The sequence below is a fragment of the Scyliorhinus canicula genome, chromosome 6 (assembly GCF_902713615.1).
Source record: "Scyliorhinus canicula chromosome 6, sScyCan1.1, whole genome shotgun sequence".
Lineage (NCBI taxonomy): Eukaryota > Metazoa > Chordata > Chondrichthyes > Carcharhiniformes > Scyliorhinidae > Scyliorhinus > Scyliorhinus canicula.
Window position 1 is genome coordinate 42,654,781 of NC_052151.1, and position 12,171 is coordinate 42,666,951.

Consider the following 12,171-nt stretch of genomic DNA (forward strand, 5'->3'; position numbering starts at 1 on the left):
GGCACTCACCCTGATCGATGACATCACTTATGCTGGGCGCCTGGAGATCTTGATTTGGTATCTAACATCAGGAAAGGGGAAACCGAGCATTACGTCAAAGTTCCAATCTGCTCGTTGCCGCTCCAATGTACGAAATGGCCAATGAAGGGCTGATACAACTCTCTTTGTGTGCCCTCCATCCAACAGCCATATTTTAGGACAATCTAATTCAGGTTTAAGCCTGATGTTATCTTTGGCTCTGGTGCTAATTAGTCTCTGGAGACAGATGACTTCATGATGCATCTTGATGAAGGATATCAGTTGTCAACAAGGAACGGAAAAGCACAGGCGAAATGGAGCGAGGGAGTCAGAGAGAAAACAAGTCACCTTTGATGTTTTGCAGACTGGAGCTTGTCCAAATGATGGAACATTAATTAAGGAAGAGAGAGGCATGCTTTATGCAAAAGTCTAACTTGGGATGAAATGTGTGGATTGGAAACACCGGTTGTGAACAATTTTAAATGGAGTTGTGATCAAACACGATAAAAACCTAATTGCAGGATCCCCAAATCAATACCATGGTAAGTGAGTTTCTCTTTCAGTCTCGCCTTGTCAGATTTTTATTAATTAAGCTTGACATTTTGGTTATCCCAGCATCAAAGCTTAACTTTGATTTCACCCTTTGTTAAAAGAAAAGACAGCTGCAGATGAAATAACATCTCGCTCTGACGGACAAACCAACATCTTTGAAAGCCGATGCTACATGTCTTCTCGGATTATGGATCTTCACCGTGAGGCAAGGCTGATCTCGAGAAGTCACAGCTGCTCTTTTTTATATTCTCGGTGACACTTCGACAACTGTATTTCATCCAAGGCTCAAAGTCACGATGGATTGCACTGCATTTGATTTGTGTCAGTCTTCTGCTCAGAATCACTGGTGCAATGAGATCCAAGTCGTATTATTAATAATGCAGCAGGCCCCCAGTGCTGTAACTAAAGATATTTTTATCTCTCTTCAGTAACATTCGGGCTGTTGCCGAGGTAACCTGATTTCTTGACCAGCCGCAGAAATCAAAGTCAGTGGGTTGGGGGGCGGCCGGGGGGGGGGCGGGGGGGGGGGGGGGGGGAATCAATATCGGATAGATCTCATTTTTATACCAAAGAACAGAAAGGGAGAATATATGATGTAAGAGTTCATTTCCTTTGTTCCTATTTCTTTTATGTTATTTTATTATGTTGGGGCATCTTGACAAATCCATGAATAGGATGGGAATAGAGGGATACGGACCCAGGAAGTGTAGAAGATTTTAGTTTAGTCGGGCAGCATGGTCGGCACAGGCTTGGAGGGCCGAAGGGCCTGTTCCTGTGCTGTACTTTTCTTTGTTTTTTGTTTGTTCTCTGTCTGTGCGTGTGTGTGCTTGTGTGTATGTATATCTAGAGAGTCGGGGCAGTGAGGAAGCAGGGGTTGGGAAAGTGGTAGTAGATAGTCTGTTACATCTGCTGTCTGTTTAATTATAATACTGTACCCAATAAAATGTTATTTGTGTTAAAGTTACAAACCTGATGACTGCAGTTCACTGGGATCAACCGAGGAGTTTGGTGTTTTAAATATATTTATTTTGACCTGTGTTGACACGCCAGGTCGAGTGGAGCTGGAATCGACCCAGTGTGTCGCAACATAGTTTGGTGGCCAAAGCGGCAGGACCAATGGCTCTACTTATTAATTCACTTGCTAATTCATGTCACCTGTCTTTATGAGGCCCTCGTAAATGAACCAAAGGCAAGTCCTCCTCCACCTGAAGAAAGGCCTCAGCAGCTTCCAGAGCCATCCTGTTATACTATTACACCAGGAACATGGCATTATCAGTCCCACTCCACACTGCCTGAATCAAACTTAACCCCCAAATGATTTGAGCTTTACGTTTTATGTTTGTTTTCACCTCCCGCAGCACTGGAATGAAGTAAACGAGATATTACCTCAGCTCGAAATAATAAAGCCCCATTTACATCTGTTCTTTTTATCAAACATAGCTGATAATTAACTAAACCTGAGGTGACTAACAGCATTATCTCAAAGTAGTGCAAAGTGTTCTTCACGAATTACACAATCAATACTCTGAACAGGATGCAGCCTTATGTCATCGGTGTACCTTGTTTATCAATCCAGTCTTCTCCTTCCAATTTTGTCCAAACAATTCTTCCGAGATCCGGCACTTTTGTTCAACTTGTTGCAGTCAGCTTGGCGCTGTCATCTTACATTTATTTACTATGTTTTTCTTAATAGTCAGATGCCAAGGCTGCAGGCACATTATTCAACAGCCGATCCGATATCCCATTTACGATTAAATGAGTTAGGCTTTAACTTCTTTGCGATTAAATCTTTATTACTTTTCAACAAAGCACAAAGACTGTAAATAGGAGCAACAATCAAATGCGGTAGTAGTTTATCAGCATGTGATATGCTTGGATTCTGCTCAACAATTCTCTAAAAGGTCATCATTTTGGGTGGGGAGGAGCTGGGAGGCAGAAATGAGCATTTTTCATGTGGTCACGGTGGTTTTGCACAACTTACGGAAAACAAAAAACACCAAAATAAACTAGGGTAAACTAGCGAGGAATATAAAAACTGACAATAAGATCTTTTTTAAATAAATAAAGAGGAAGAGAGAGGTCAAAGTGCACATAGGCCCCTTAGAAAATGAATTTGGGGAGATAGTAATGGGGAACAAGGAAATGGCAGAGAGGTTAAACCGATATTTAGCAGCAGTTTTTACGGTGGAAGATACATCGAAAATCCCAATAATAGCAAGGAATACGAGGCGGGGGGAGGGGGGGGTGAGGAATTAAATACCATCACCATCAAGAGAGTAGTAATATGAGACAAACTAATGGGGCTAAAGGCAGGGAGGTCCTCTAGGCAGATGCTGCCTATGGTCTGCTGTGATGACATCTGGAGGTTTTCCAATGTTGCCTCCTCCATGGCCATGAGATGGTGAGAGGCTGGCACTCCATCTCCTGTCTGTGTCATCGCCTGGCTATTGTGCATGCACTTCCCCTGCAGTACCAGGGTGTTGTGTTTGGTCTTTTATATCTTACGAAGGAATCCACCAAAAACCTCACCTTGTCCAAACCAGAATCTTTTATTGAGTCTTGTGTGGTAAGATAGCAATCTGTTACAGAACACGTTATCATGGAGTCTGCTAATTACTCCTCTGGAACTTGCACCTAGCACTGACCATTCACTTGTATGTCTTATTACCCTCTCAATCTTCTTCTGAAGATGGCCAGATGCGTCTTCCCTTAAATGTGAGTCATTGGTCACATGACCTTGGTCTAGAGACAGCATGGTGTGTCAGCACTGCCACCTGCTGATTGGAGGTCACACACCATTCATCTATGATATAGTCCAGAGGCATATCACCACAGAGGGGAGAATGATGCATTCTCCCTTCAACTCTCATGGAATGTATTGACATGAGATGTTATGTTCCTTCTCCTTTCACCCCAATAAGAGAGGAACCGGCATGTGAGCGATGTGACTGGGCATTTGCTGTGACAATGTACACTGTTAAGCGAGGAATATGTGTTGAGCTCCTGCACATGCTGCTGTACATGCAGCTAGAGGCTTCTCACCCACCTTGATATTATTAGGCCATTGAAGCTCTTGTGGCACTGGACCCAGGTCCCGCTGGTGAAACCACATCTGCGCACCTCTTCTGTCACCTTCAGCCGTGTCCCTTTGGTCTCCTGGTGGGGATTTCTACAGCCAGGTGCCGGGAAAAAAAATACCCTGCCTCCCGGCCAGAGACTCAGTGTGAATCCCCAGTGAGGCATCAACATAGTCTATGTTAGTTTGCCTCTAAAAGTTCTGGCTCAATGTTGTACTTCTCCCTGGGCCGCAGTGAGTGGCAGGCGCAATCATGGCTGCTGCTCGGCCTTTCAAAGGTCTCTCGGTGACTGCGCCTTGCCTCCAGGCCCTTTCTGGTGCTGCTGATTGGGCAGCGAACCCAGTCCCGGGCCAAACAGGCCGCTTCCATTTAAAATTTCCACTGATTCATAGCGGGTGAACCGAACAGGTGGCCGGATTCTTGGCCCAGAGTTGCAAATTTGGCACCGTATGTTTGACCATCTTTCCCTATCTGTTCTTTGGAATCTTAGGAATTTAACCCTTACATAATACTGAGTAACATGCAAATGATTGGCTGGTCATGTTCTTAAATTTAACCGACAGATTTTAGAGAGGATTCACCTACAAATGGCCAAACACTCTAATTTTCCAAAGTCTATTGATTGGCTTCCAAGAGGAGATTGACAGAATTCAGCCTCAATGCCTTTGATTGCTTGCGTGCCCAAGAGCCTTCTATATGTCTGACTTTTCTCTCTCTTTCTATCTCCTCCAGTGTTAGAAACACAGTAATTTATACCTTTGCCGTGCAAAGTTGGGGGTGGGCGTTTAGCTCAGTTAGCTATGTAGCCAGTATGGAGTTCTCAATAACAGCACGGTTTCAATTTCTGTTCTGACTGAGGGAGACTTGGAAGCCGCCTCTTCACGCTGCCCCTGGTGGTGGAGGGCACCAGCAAACTACCACAATCAAAAACAGCCGAGGACGAACCACCAATAAACAATGAACCAAGGAACTACCTCTGGGCAGAACACCCATAGCTCTTTAAAAGCCATTTCAGTCTGAGTGACACACATCATAGCAAGGATTTCCTCACCTAATGGCACCATAGCAACCACGGCTGGAGTTATCCACCTGGGAGACTAACTGCGCGATTAGAACATAGAACATACAGTGCAGAAAGAGGTCATTCGGCCAATCGAGTCTGCACCGACCCACTTAAGCCCTCACTTCCACCCTATCCCCGTAACCCAATAACCCCTCCAAAACTTTTTTGGACACTAAGGGATATTTATCATGGCCAATCCACCTAACCTGCATGGCTTTGGACTGTGGGAGGAAACTGGAGCACCCGGAGGAAACCCACGCAGACACGGGGAGAAAGTGCAGACTCCGCACAGACAGTGGCCCAGCGGGGAATCGAACTTGGGACCATGGCGCTGTGAAGCCTCAGTGCTATCCACTTGTGCTACCGTGCTGCCCACAAATGCCCACAATTCTCCATCGTCAGGTTCCTCCATTCCGCCGACTGTGCACCCAGGCATGGGGGTGGGCCACAATGGGAAACCCCATTGACTGGCTGCGGGAACGGAGAATCCGGCTGCTAGCCGGGGCATTCCGTGCTGGAAAATGGGGTTGGTGGGGTGGAGAATCCCGCTGCTAGCGGGGGTATGCCATGCTTGAAAACAGGGCTGGTGGGGCGGAGAATCCCGTCTTTGCCGTTGGGACTGAATAGTGCGCGATTCACATTTCCGTTGGGGACGCTATTCAGTAAGTGAGTCAGGACTTGCAAGTGGGCCAGCACACTGCCCACGTGAATTTAGATCAATTCCCATTCCCGCTGGCGTCTGATACGCTATGGCCGGAAGTTGCGGAGAGCCTGACAAGCTGGAGCTGCTTGCAAACGCTCCACTCCTCAGCCACTCTCATTCCAGCCAAGAAGATGGCTTCACGGAGAACTGCATCACACTTCCCGGAGAGTGAGCTGGACAGAATGCTGGATGCAGTGGAGGAGAGGAGGTACACCCACTTCCCCAAGGTGGGGTGGAGACGACAGCTGGCTGTTGTCAGCAGCGACTGGCAGGAGGTGGCAGAGGCTGTCAGTGCTGGCAGCCTTACCAGGAGGACTGACACCCAGTGCTGAAAAAATGACTGACCTCCTCAGGGCAGCTCGGATGAGTCACCACCTAAGTTCCCTGGTATCATTCCTGTCTCTCACTCCTCACATCACTCCCCTATTCTCTAAAGGCCAACCAAAACCCACTTGCCTGCATGTCCCTTATAACCCACCCTCCACACATGTATTGTCCTCTTTAGCCAGGTGCCGCGCACACACATTCCACCAGCTACGGACCCCCCCCCGTATAACTCTCCTCCATGCACCTCACCATGTCCTTTCTGTGTCCCATAGGCCAAGACGACCCATTACAGGCGAGAGCGCCAGAAGACAGGAGTCTCCTTGACTGGTGCGTGCAGATCCCTGTGGAGCAGAGGGCAATGGAGCTACTGGGCAGTGCCAAGGGAAGGGCAGTGGCTCAAACAAAGGTCGGCCTACAGCAACTAAGTGAGCGTTCAATGCAAAGCAGCATCCCAGTAGCAAGGATCAGTCCCCTCCTCCCCAGACCACTCCTTCCCAAGATTTCACCATGTTTTTTTCTTGCAGGATTACCATCCGGGGTCACTGCATGAGAAGCCGAGGAGCTTCACTCTGGAGTTTAAGTTTGAGTCTAATGAGTACTTTACAAATGAGGTGACTACGCAAGTATACAGTTGGAATCGCGGTCTGATAAACTTGAATATTCATTCCTTGATAAGCTAGAAATAATCGGGTGCACTGGCTGGAAGAAAGGTCACCTTGAAAACAATTAAAACTAAGTCGAAGCACAAAGGTCGAAGCATACGCAGAACAGTTACGAAAACTGTACCAAATGAATTGTTCTTTAATTTCTTCAGTCCTCCTGAAGTTCTACAGTGTGGAATGTTAAATAAGAGCATGGCAGCGAAACTCCAAGCTGACTTAGAAATTGGCTGCCTCCTGTGTGAACACGCAATTCCATGTGCAATGTTGTATTTTACAGGAGAAAGCATTGCAGACAATGCTGAATCTGCTGATGAGTACTAAGACTATATGTACGCTGACGTCGAAGATGAGGCGGAAAGTGAAGGCATCAACCGTGAGCCAGATGAAAACGTCTGTGAAATACTGGGAAACCTGTTTCGAGGGACCAAGGGCAGGCTAAATGAAGAAGCCTTAGCAGCGCTGAGCTGGTGGTGGGAATGATGAGGTGGTCACAAGGGACGCCCAGACCGCGCAGGACACTGAGAAGGACTCTGAAATGGCACACTCCAAAATAAAAACAGAGATCACAGTGGCTGATACCTCAGAGGACCAGCTACTGAACAAGCTAGTAACAGACAACATCATACCAGTCTTAGAAACGCTTGCTCTAGAGGCATTTAGTGAATCGTCTCAGGCCTCTAAAAAGGTTCCGGTAGTCAACTCCCTGCTGCTCGATCTCACCCCATCGGAAGGTGAGTGGGGAGATATTGATGATGAACACGATAACATTGATCTTGATTATGATGAGTGGGAAGATATTGATGATGATCACGATAACATTGATCGTGCTGATAATGAGTGGGGAGATATTGATGATGAACACGATAACATTGATATTGATTATGATGAATGGGAAGATATTGACAATGAACACAATAACATTGATAGTACTGATAATGAGTGGGAAGATATCGATGATGAACACGACGATGAAGACCAGCTCTGGTGATGTTGAAAATGATGACTGAGTGTGAGTCAGTGGAGGAACTGAAGACTACCTCGTTGTGCAGCTCGATGGATCACACACACATATTCAAGCAAGACCAGGATGACCCAACACCTGGAACGTCATGACCCAGAGAGTGCCTTCATCATTATTTCCATTGATGAGGAGCCATTGAGCGTTGCTCCAGCGAGCCAAGAAGGTGCAGTACTGTTGTCGTAGATCTAACTTCCACCCAGGCACCAGAAAGCGAGACGCTCCAACATCCAGTTGAGGGCGCAGAATTGGGCGCTGTCATGCAATCCTGTGATGACGCATTGGTGCCTCATGTTCCACCTGAGCATCCATGTAGGCTGCAGATCTGCACCAAACCAGGGGTTGCCAAGCCCAAACATAAAAAGTAAAGAATTTGCTAAAACAAGAAGGAGGAAGAGGAGAAGAGTGGGAGAGCTAGCTCATCCCACTGGCAAAAACAAAAGAGAAGAAAGCAACATGGTGACCAACAAGCCAGAGACAGGGCCCTGGAGGCATTTTGGAAGGGGGTGGCGGGGATTTTGTCGGATGTGGTTGGGTCCAGAGTCAGGCCTGGCTGGGGGCTCGCGATCTTTGGAGTAGCTTCGGAGCCGGGAGTGCAGGAGGCGAGAGAGGCCGGCATTCTGGCCTTTGCGTCTCTAGTAGCCCGGCGTAGGATTCTATTGCAGTGGAGAGATGCGCGGCCCCCTAGTCCAGAGACCTGGGTCAACGACACGGCTGGGTTCATTAAGTTGGAGAGGATGAAATTTGCCCTGAGGGGGTCGGTACGGGGGTTCTTTCGGCGGTGGCAGCCCTTTCACGATTTCCTGGCGATGGGGTAGAGAGAGATCAGTCTCTGCAGCAACCTGGGGGGGGGGGGGGGGGGGGGGGCAGGTTGCCAAGGTCAGATCTTGCTGTGAACAGAACAGGAGTTTTTTGCTAAATGCTGGGAAGTTAAACAGCAGTTTGACACAGGCAAGAATCAGCAGGCTGTTTCCTGATGGATCGCTCTCTCAGAGCAGTTTCTCCAAGACATCTCTATCCAACAAGAATTCCTGAGTTTGCTAATTGTATTTAAAAGTGGATTTTGACCTGAGATTGGTTTTGCTTGATCGGGGATATAAAAGATAACAATTAGGTGTTAAAGTGTTACATTTTATTGTTAAGCATTGTTTAACTGGTAATTGTCAGCTACTTCTTGTAAGGTGTTAAAATTAGTTCAATACTGTGTAAATAATAAAGCTTGTTTTAATATACCATATCCCTTTTGTGTGTGGAGTCACTCCTGGAGTGAAATATTCTTTCCTCACAGTCTTACAAATTTAATAAAATATGGGGGTTTCTGCCTGGTGTCCGAGCATATGTTGGGATCTGGTCCAGGATCATAATACTCTACAGATATTATTTGTACTGCATTATTAGTATAATGGGGTGCATGTTGGAGACAATCAGAAATGTTACTGAATCAGCTGTTAACAAGTTGAATAAGTAACAGTTTGTGAGAAAAACAGCTATAAATACAGCAAACATAAATTTAGAACTGTGCATTTGTACTCTTTCCTTTCCTGAACTTCATCCACCAAAATATCTCACATTCCAATCTCTTGTACCTATAAACACACTGCGATATCGGCCTTGCTATTACCGGGCAGCATACCTTTGTCAATAGAATCCATTCAGGGCTGCACGTAGCGGCACCATAAGTCTCGGCCAGAATGGAGATGATTGGGTCAATCATGCCTACACATAATTGGTATTATGCAACCAGCCTCCATCCACTGCATTTTTCTGCATAATTCTGCTTCTATTGTGTCGTGTTGCTGTAGTTTTGGTGATGAGTTCTGTTTGCTGTTGTGTGCAGAGTCTCTGTTTGCTACTTGCTGGGTCAATAGACTCCAGCTGCTGTCTGCTTGCTGGTAAATTGCTCTGCTGTTTGTCGTGCTATAATTTCTCCCCACCTCCTACTTCTTGACTAACATTGTAGTGCTGACATACACCATGTCCATTCAGTGCACCTCACAGACAGGGACCCTCAACCCATTGAGGAGGCCACTGTGGATATTGTAAGACGAGAACCTATTCACGACCTGGGGGATTTGTTGATGATTGCAGGCACAATCCCCACTTTTGGAAGGTTTCTCATTAATTTGTTTCATGGGTCTTCGGTTGTGCTGTGGGATAAGGGAAACTGATTTAACAAAGTAAATGGCTCTCAGATGCTGTTTCTGCAGAATCTGAACTAAAACCAGTGCCAGCATAAAAGGGCCTACGGCTACAGGCTTACAAAATGACCACTGGGGCTCTCTGCTCAGCTGAAATCTTCCTACCAATTAAACGTCATTAGTGAGGGACAGAGGTAATTTTAGGCTTCACAACATGTCAGTACCAATCCCTCGCTATGTATCAGCAGACACTGGAGCCAAAATCCTATTGTGGATCCATCTCAATGCTTATCTAAACATTAATTTTTGACACATGTGGGAAATGTTAGTGATTAACATTAGGGAGGGACTCAGAGGCTGTGTAGAACTTTTAAAAATGCTTTCAAATGATGTGGGCGTCGCTGGATAGGCCAGTCTTTAGTGCTTCCCTCTAATTGCTCCGCGAGAAGATAGTGGCGAGCCACCTTCTTGAACTGCTGCAGTCCATGTTGGTAGACATGGGGCGCGATTCACCCAAATGGGAACAAAGTCCCATAGCGAACGTGTTTCCCGGTGACTCATGCTGTATAAGGGGCCTCAATGGGAAACACGTTGAGGCCACACATAGCCCCGTTTAGTGCACTGGGGACCCCTGTTCGCTGGAACACCCCAGTGTCGCGAGAGTTCGGGACGTCATTTAAAAAAAATATAAATTTAGAACACCCAAATCCTTTTTTCTTCAAGCAAGGAACATTTTAGCGTGGCCAATCCACCTGCCTTGCACATCTTTTGTTGTGGATGGGACACCTGGGCAGACACGGGAAGAATGTGGAAACTTCAGACGGACAGTGACCCAGGGCCGGGATCGAGCTGCCCCGGGAAGCCATTTTTAAAAAACGTCCCAATCTCCGAGTCCCCCACAGTGATCCCCGACCTCCTCTCCAGCCCAAACACACTATGGGAGGGTCCCCGGACCTCCTCCCCCAGCACCCATGCAGGCCACCCCTGGCCCAATCACACACGCACAAAAAATGCCACATGGCACCCTGTCATTGCCCATTCCAGCTGGCAATGCCACCTGGGAACCTTGGCAGTGCCAGGCTGACACCCAGGTGTCACCAGCAATTCCAGGGCACCACGCTGCCCAAAGAGCATGCAGTTATGGCCCTCAGATCCCCCGGGAGACCCCGACAAGTGCTGTTCCGTCTGGTTCCTATTTGTGGAGAATGTGCTGAAAAGCACTCGCCCAAGGTCTTTAAGACGAAGGGGATGAATCCCAAAGCCTCAGATACCTCGGGAATCTGTAGATTAGAGCGAGGCTAGCCGCCCCGCTCTAATATGCAGAATGACCAAAAAGTGAGCAATCGTAACGTCTCGCGTGTTCGCGTTGGATCTCCCGAGGGTAGACGCCGGGAGCGGAGATGCCCAGCTTTTATCAGCCACGCTGCGCCATGGCAAGATGCTTTTCTGGTGCAGCATGGCCATTGGATCATACCCGTGAAATAGACTGTCATTTCAGTGATCTCTAGCGAAGCTGTGCACAGTTAGATGCACAGGTGAAGGTGAGTCGGTTCTCAAGTCTCTGTCACTTCCTCTTCTCCACCAGCTACTATGTTCCAGGAGCACTGCTAAATGTGTCAATCTACACAAATGGTCTCATCTCATGGCAAAGGTTTGGATGTGTTACGAGTAAAGGTCAGCAGACATTATAATGCAAAACAGGTCAAGAGGAACCTTTGATGAAGGCTGGTTTCTCCTTATTTCAAATTACTTCAAGATAGTACACCCACATGACACACAATAGATACAGGGCGGGATTCTCCATCAGCTGACACTGGAATTGGGAAACACAATTGGGCGGAGAATCGGTTTTGACTCCAAAATTGTGGCGGGTGCCGGTTTCACGGAAATTGCAGTTCTCCAGTGTCTCGACAATGTGTTCCACACCGTTTGCACATCATTAGCGGGCCTGACCCGGTATTCACCAGGGCCTCCGTGATTCTCTGCCTCCACCGGGGCGAATTCCCGATGGCGCGATTCACTTGTGCTTTCAAAAATCGGGAAACGGGCGCTGTGACTGATGAAGGAGAGAGAGGAGATAGGACACGGAGAAGCAGGACTATGGGCTGCCGGTCCTGACACTGAGCTGGCGGGTGGGGGTGATGATGGGTGGAAGGGCCGTAGGGGCCAAGGTGACCCCCCCCCCCCCCCCCCCCCCCATCCACGGGACTGGGACAGTGCCCAGGTATGGACCACGATCACCATGACTTACAAGGCAGCTATCTTGTTGCACCCCACTGACCACCCACCTTGACCCCTGGTCCTGGAGAGTGCCACCTCCGCATCCCACCCCATCATCACCCCCCACCTCAGCCGCCACCCTCCACCCCACCACCTCCCTGTACTCCACCCTCTGCCATGCCCCCCCTCCCCAAACGGTGGGGCATCACACATCCAAGGGCAACAATCGCAATAGCCCATTACAGGGGGTGCTGGATGGGGATGTGTGGAGCATACCATTGGCATGTGCAATGCCAGCTGATGGTGCCCCTGGCAATAGGACGGGCGCCAGGGCTAGAGGCGCCACGGTTCCAGGCACCAATGGTGGCAGCTGTGCGGCGATGAGGAAGGAGA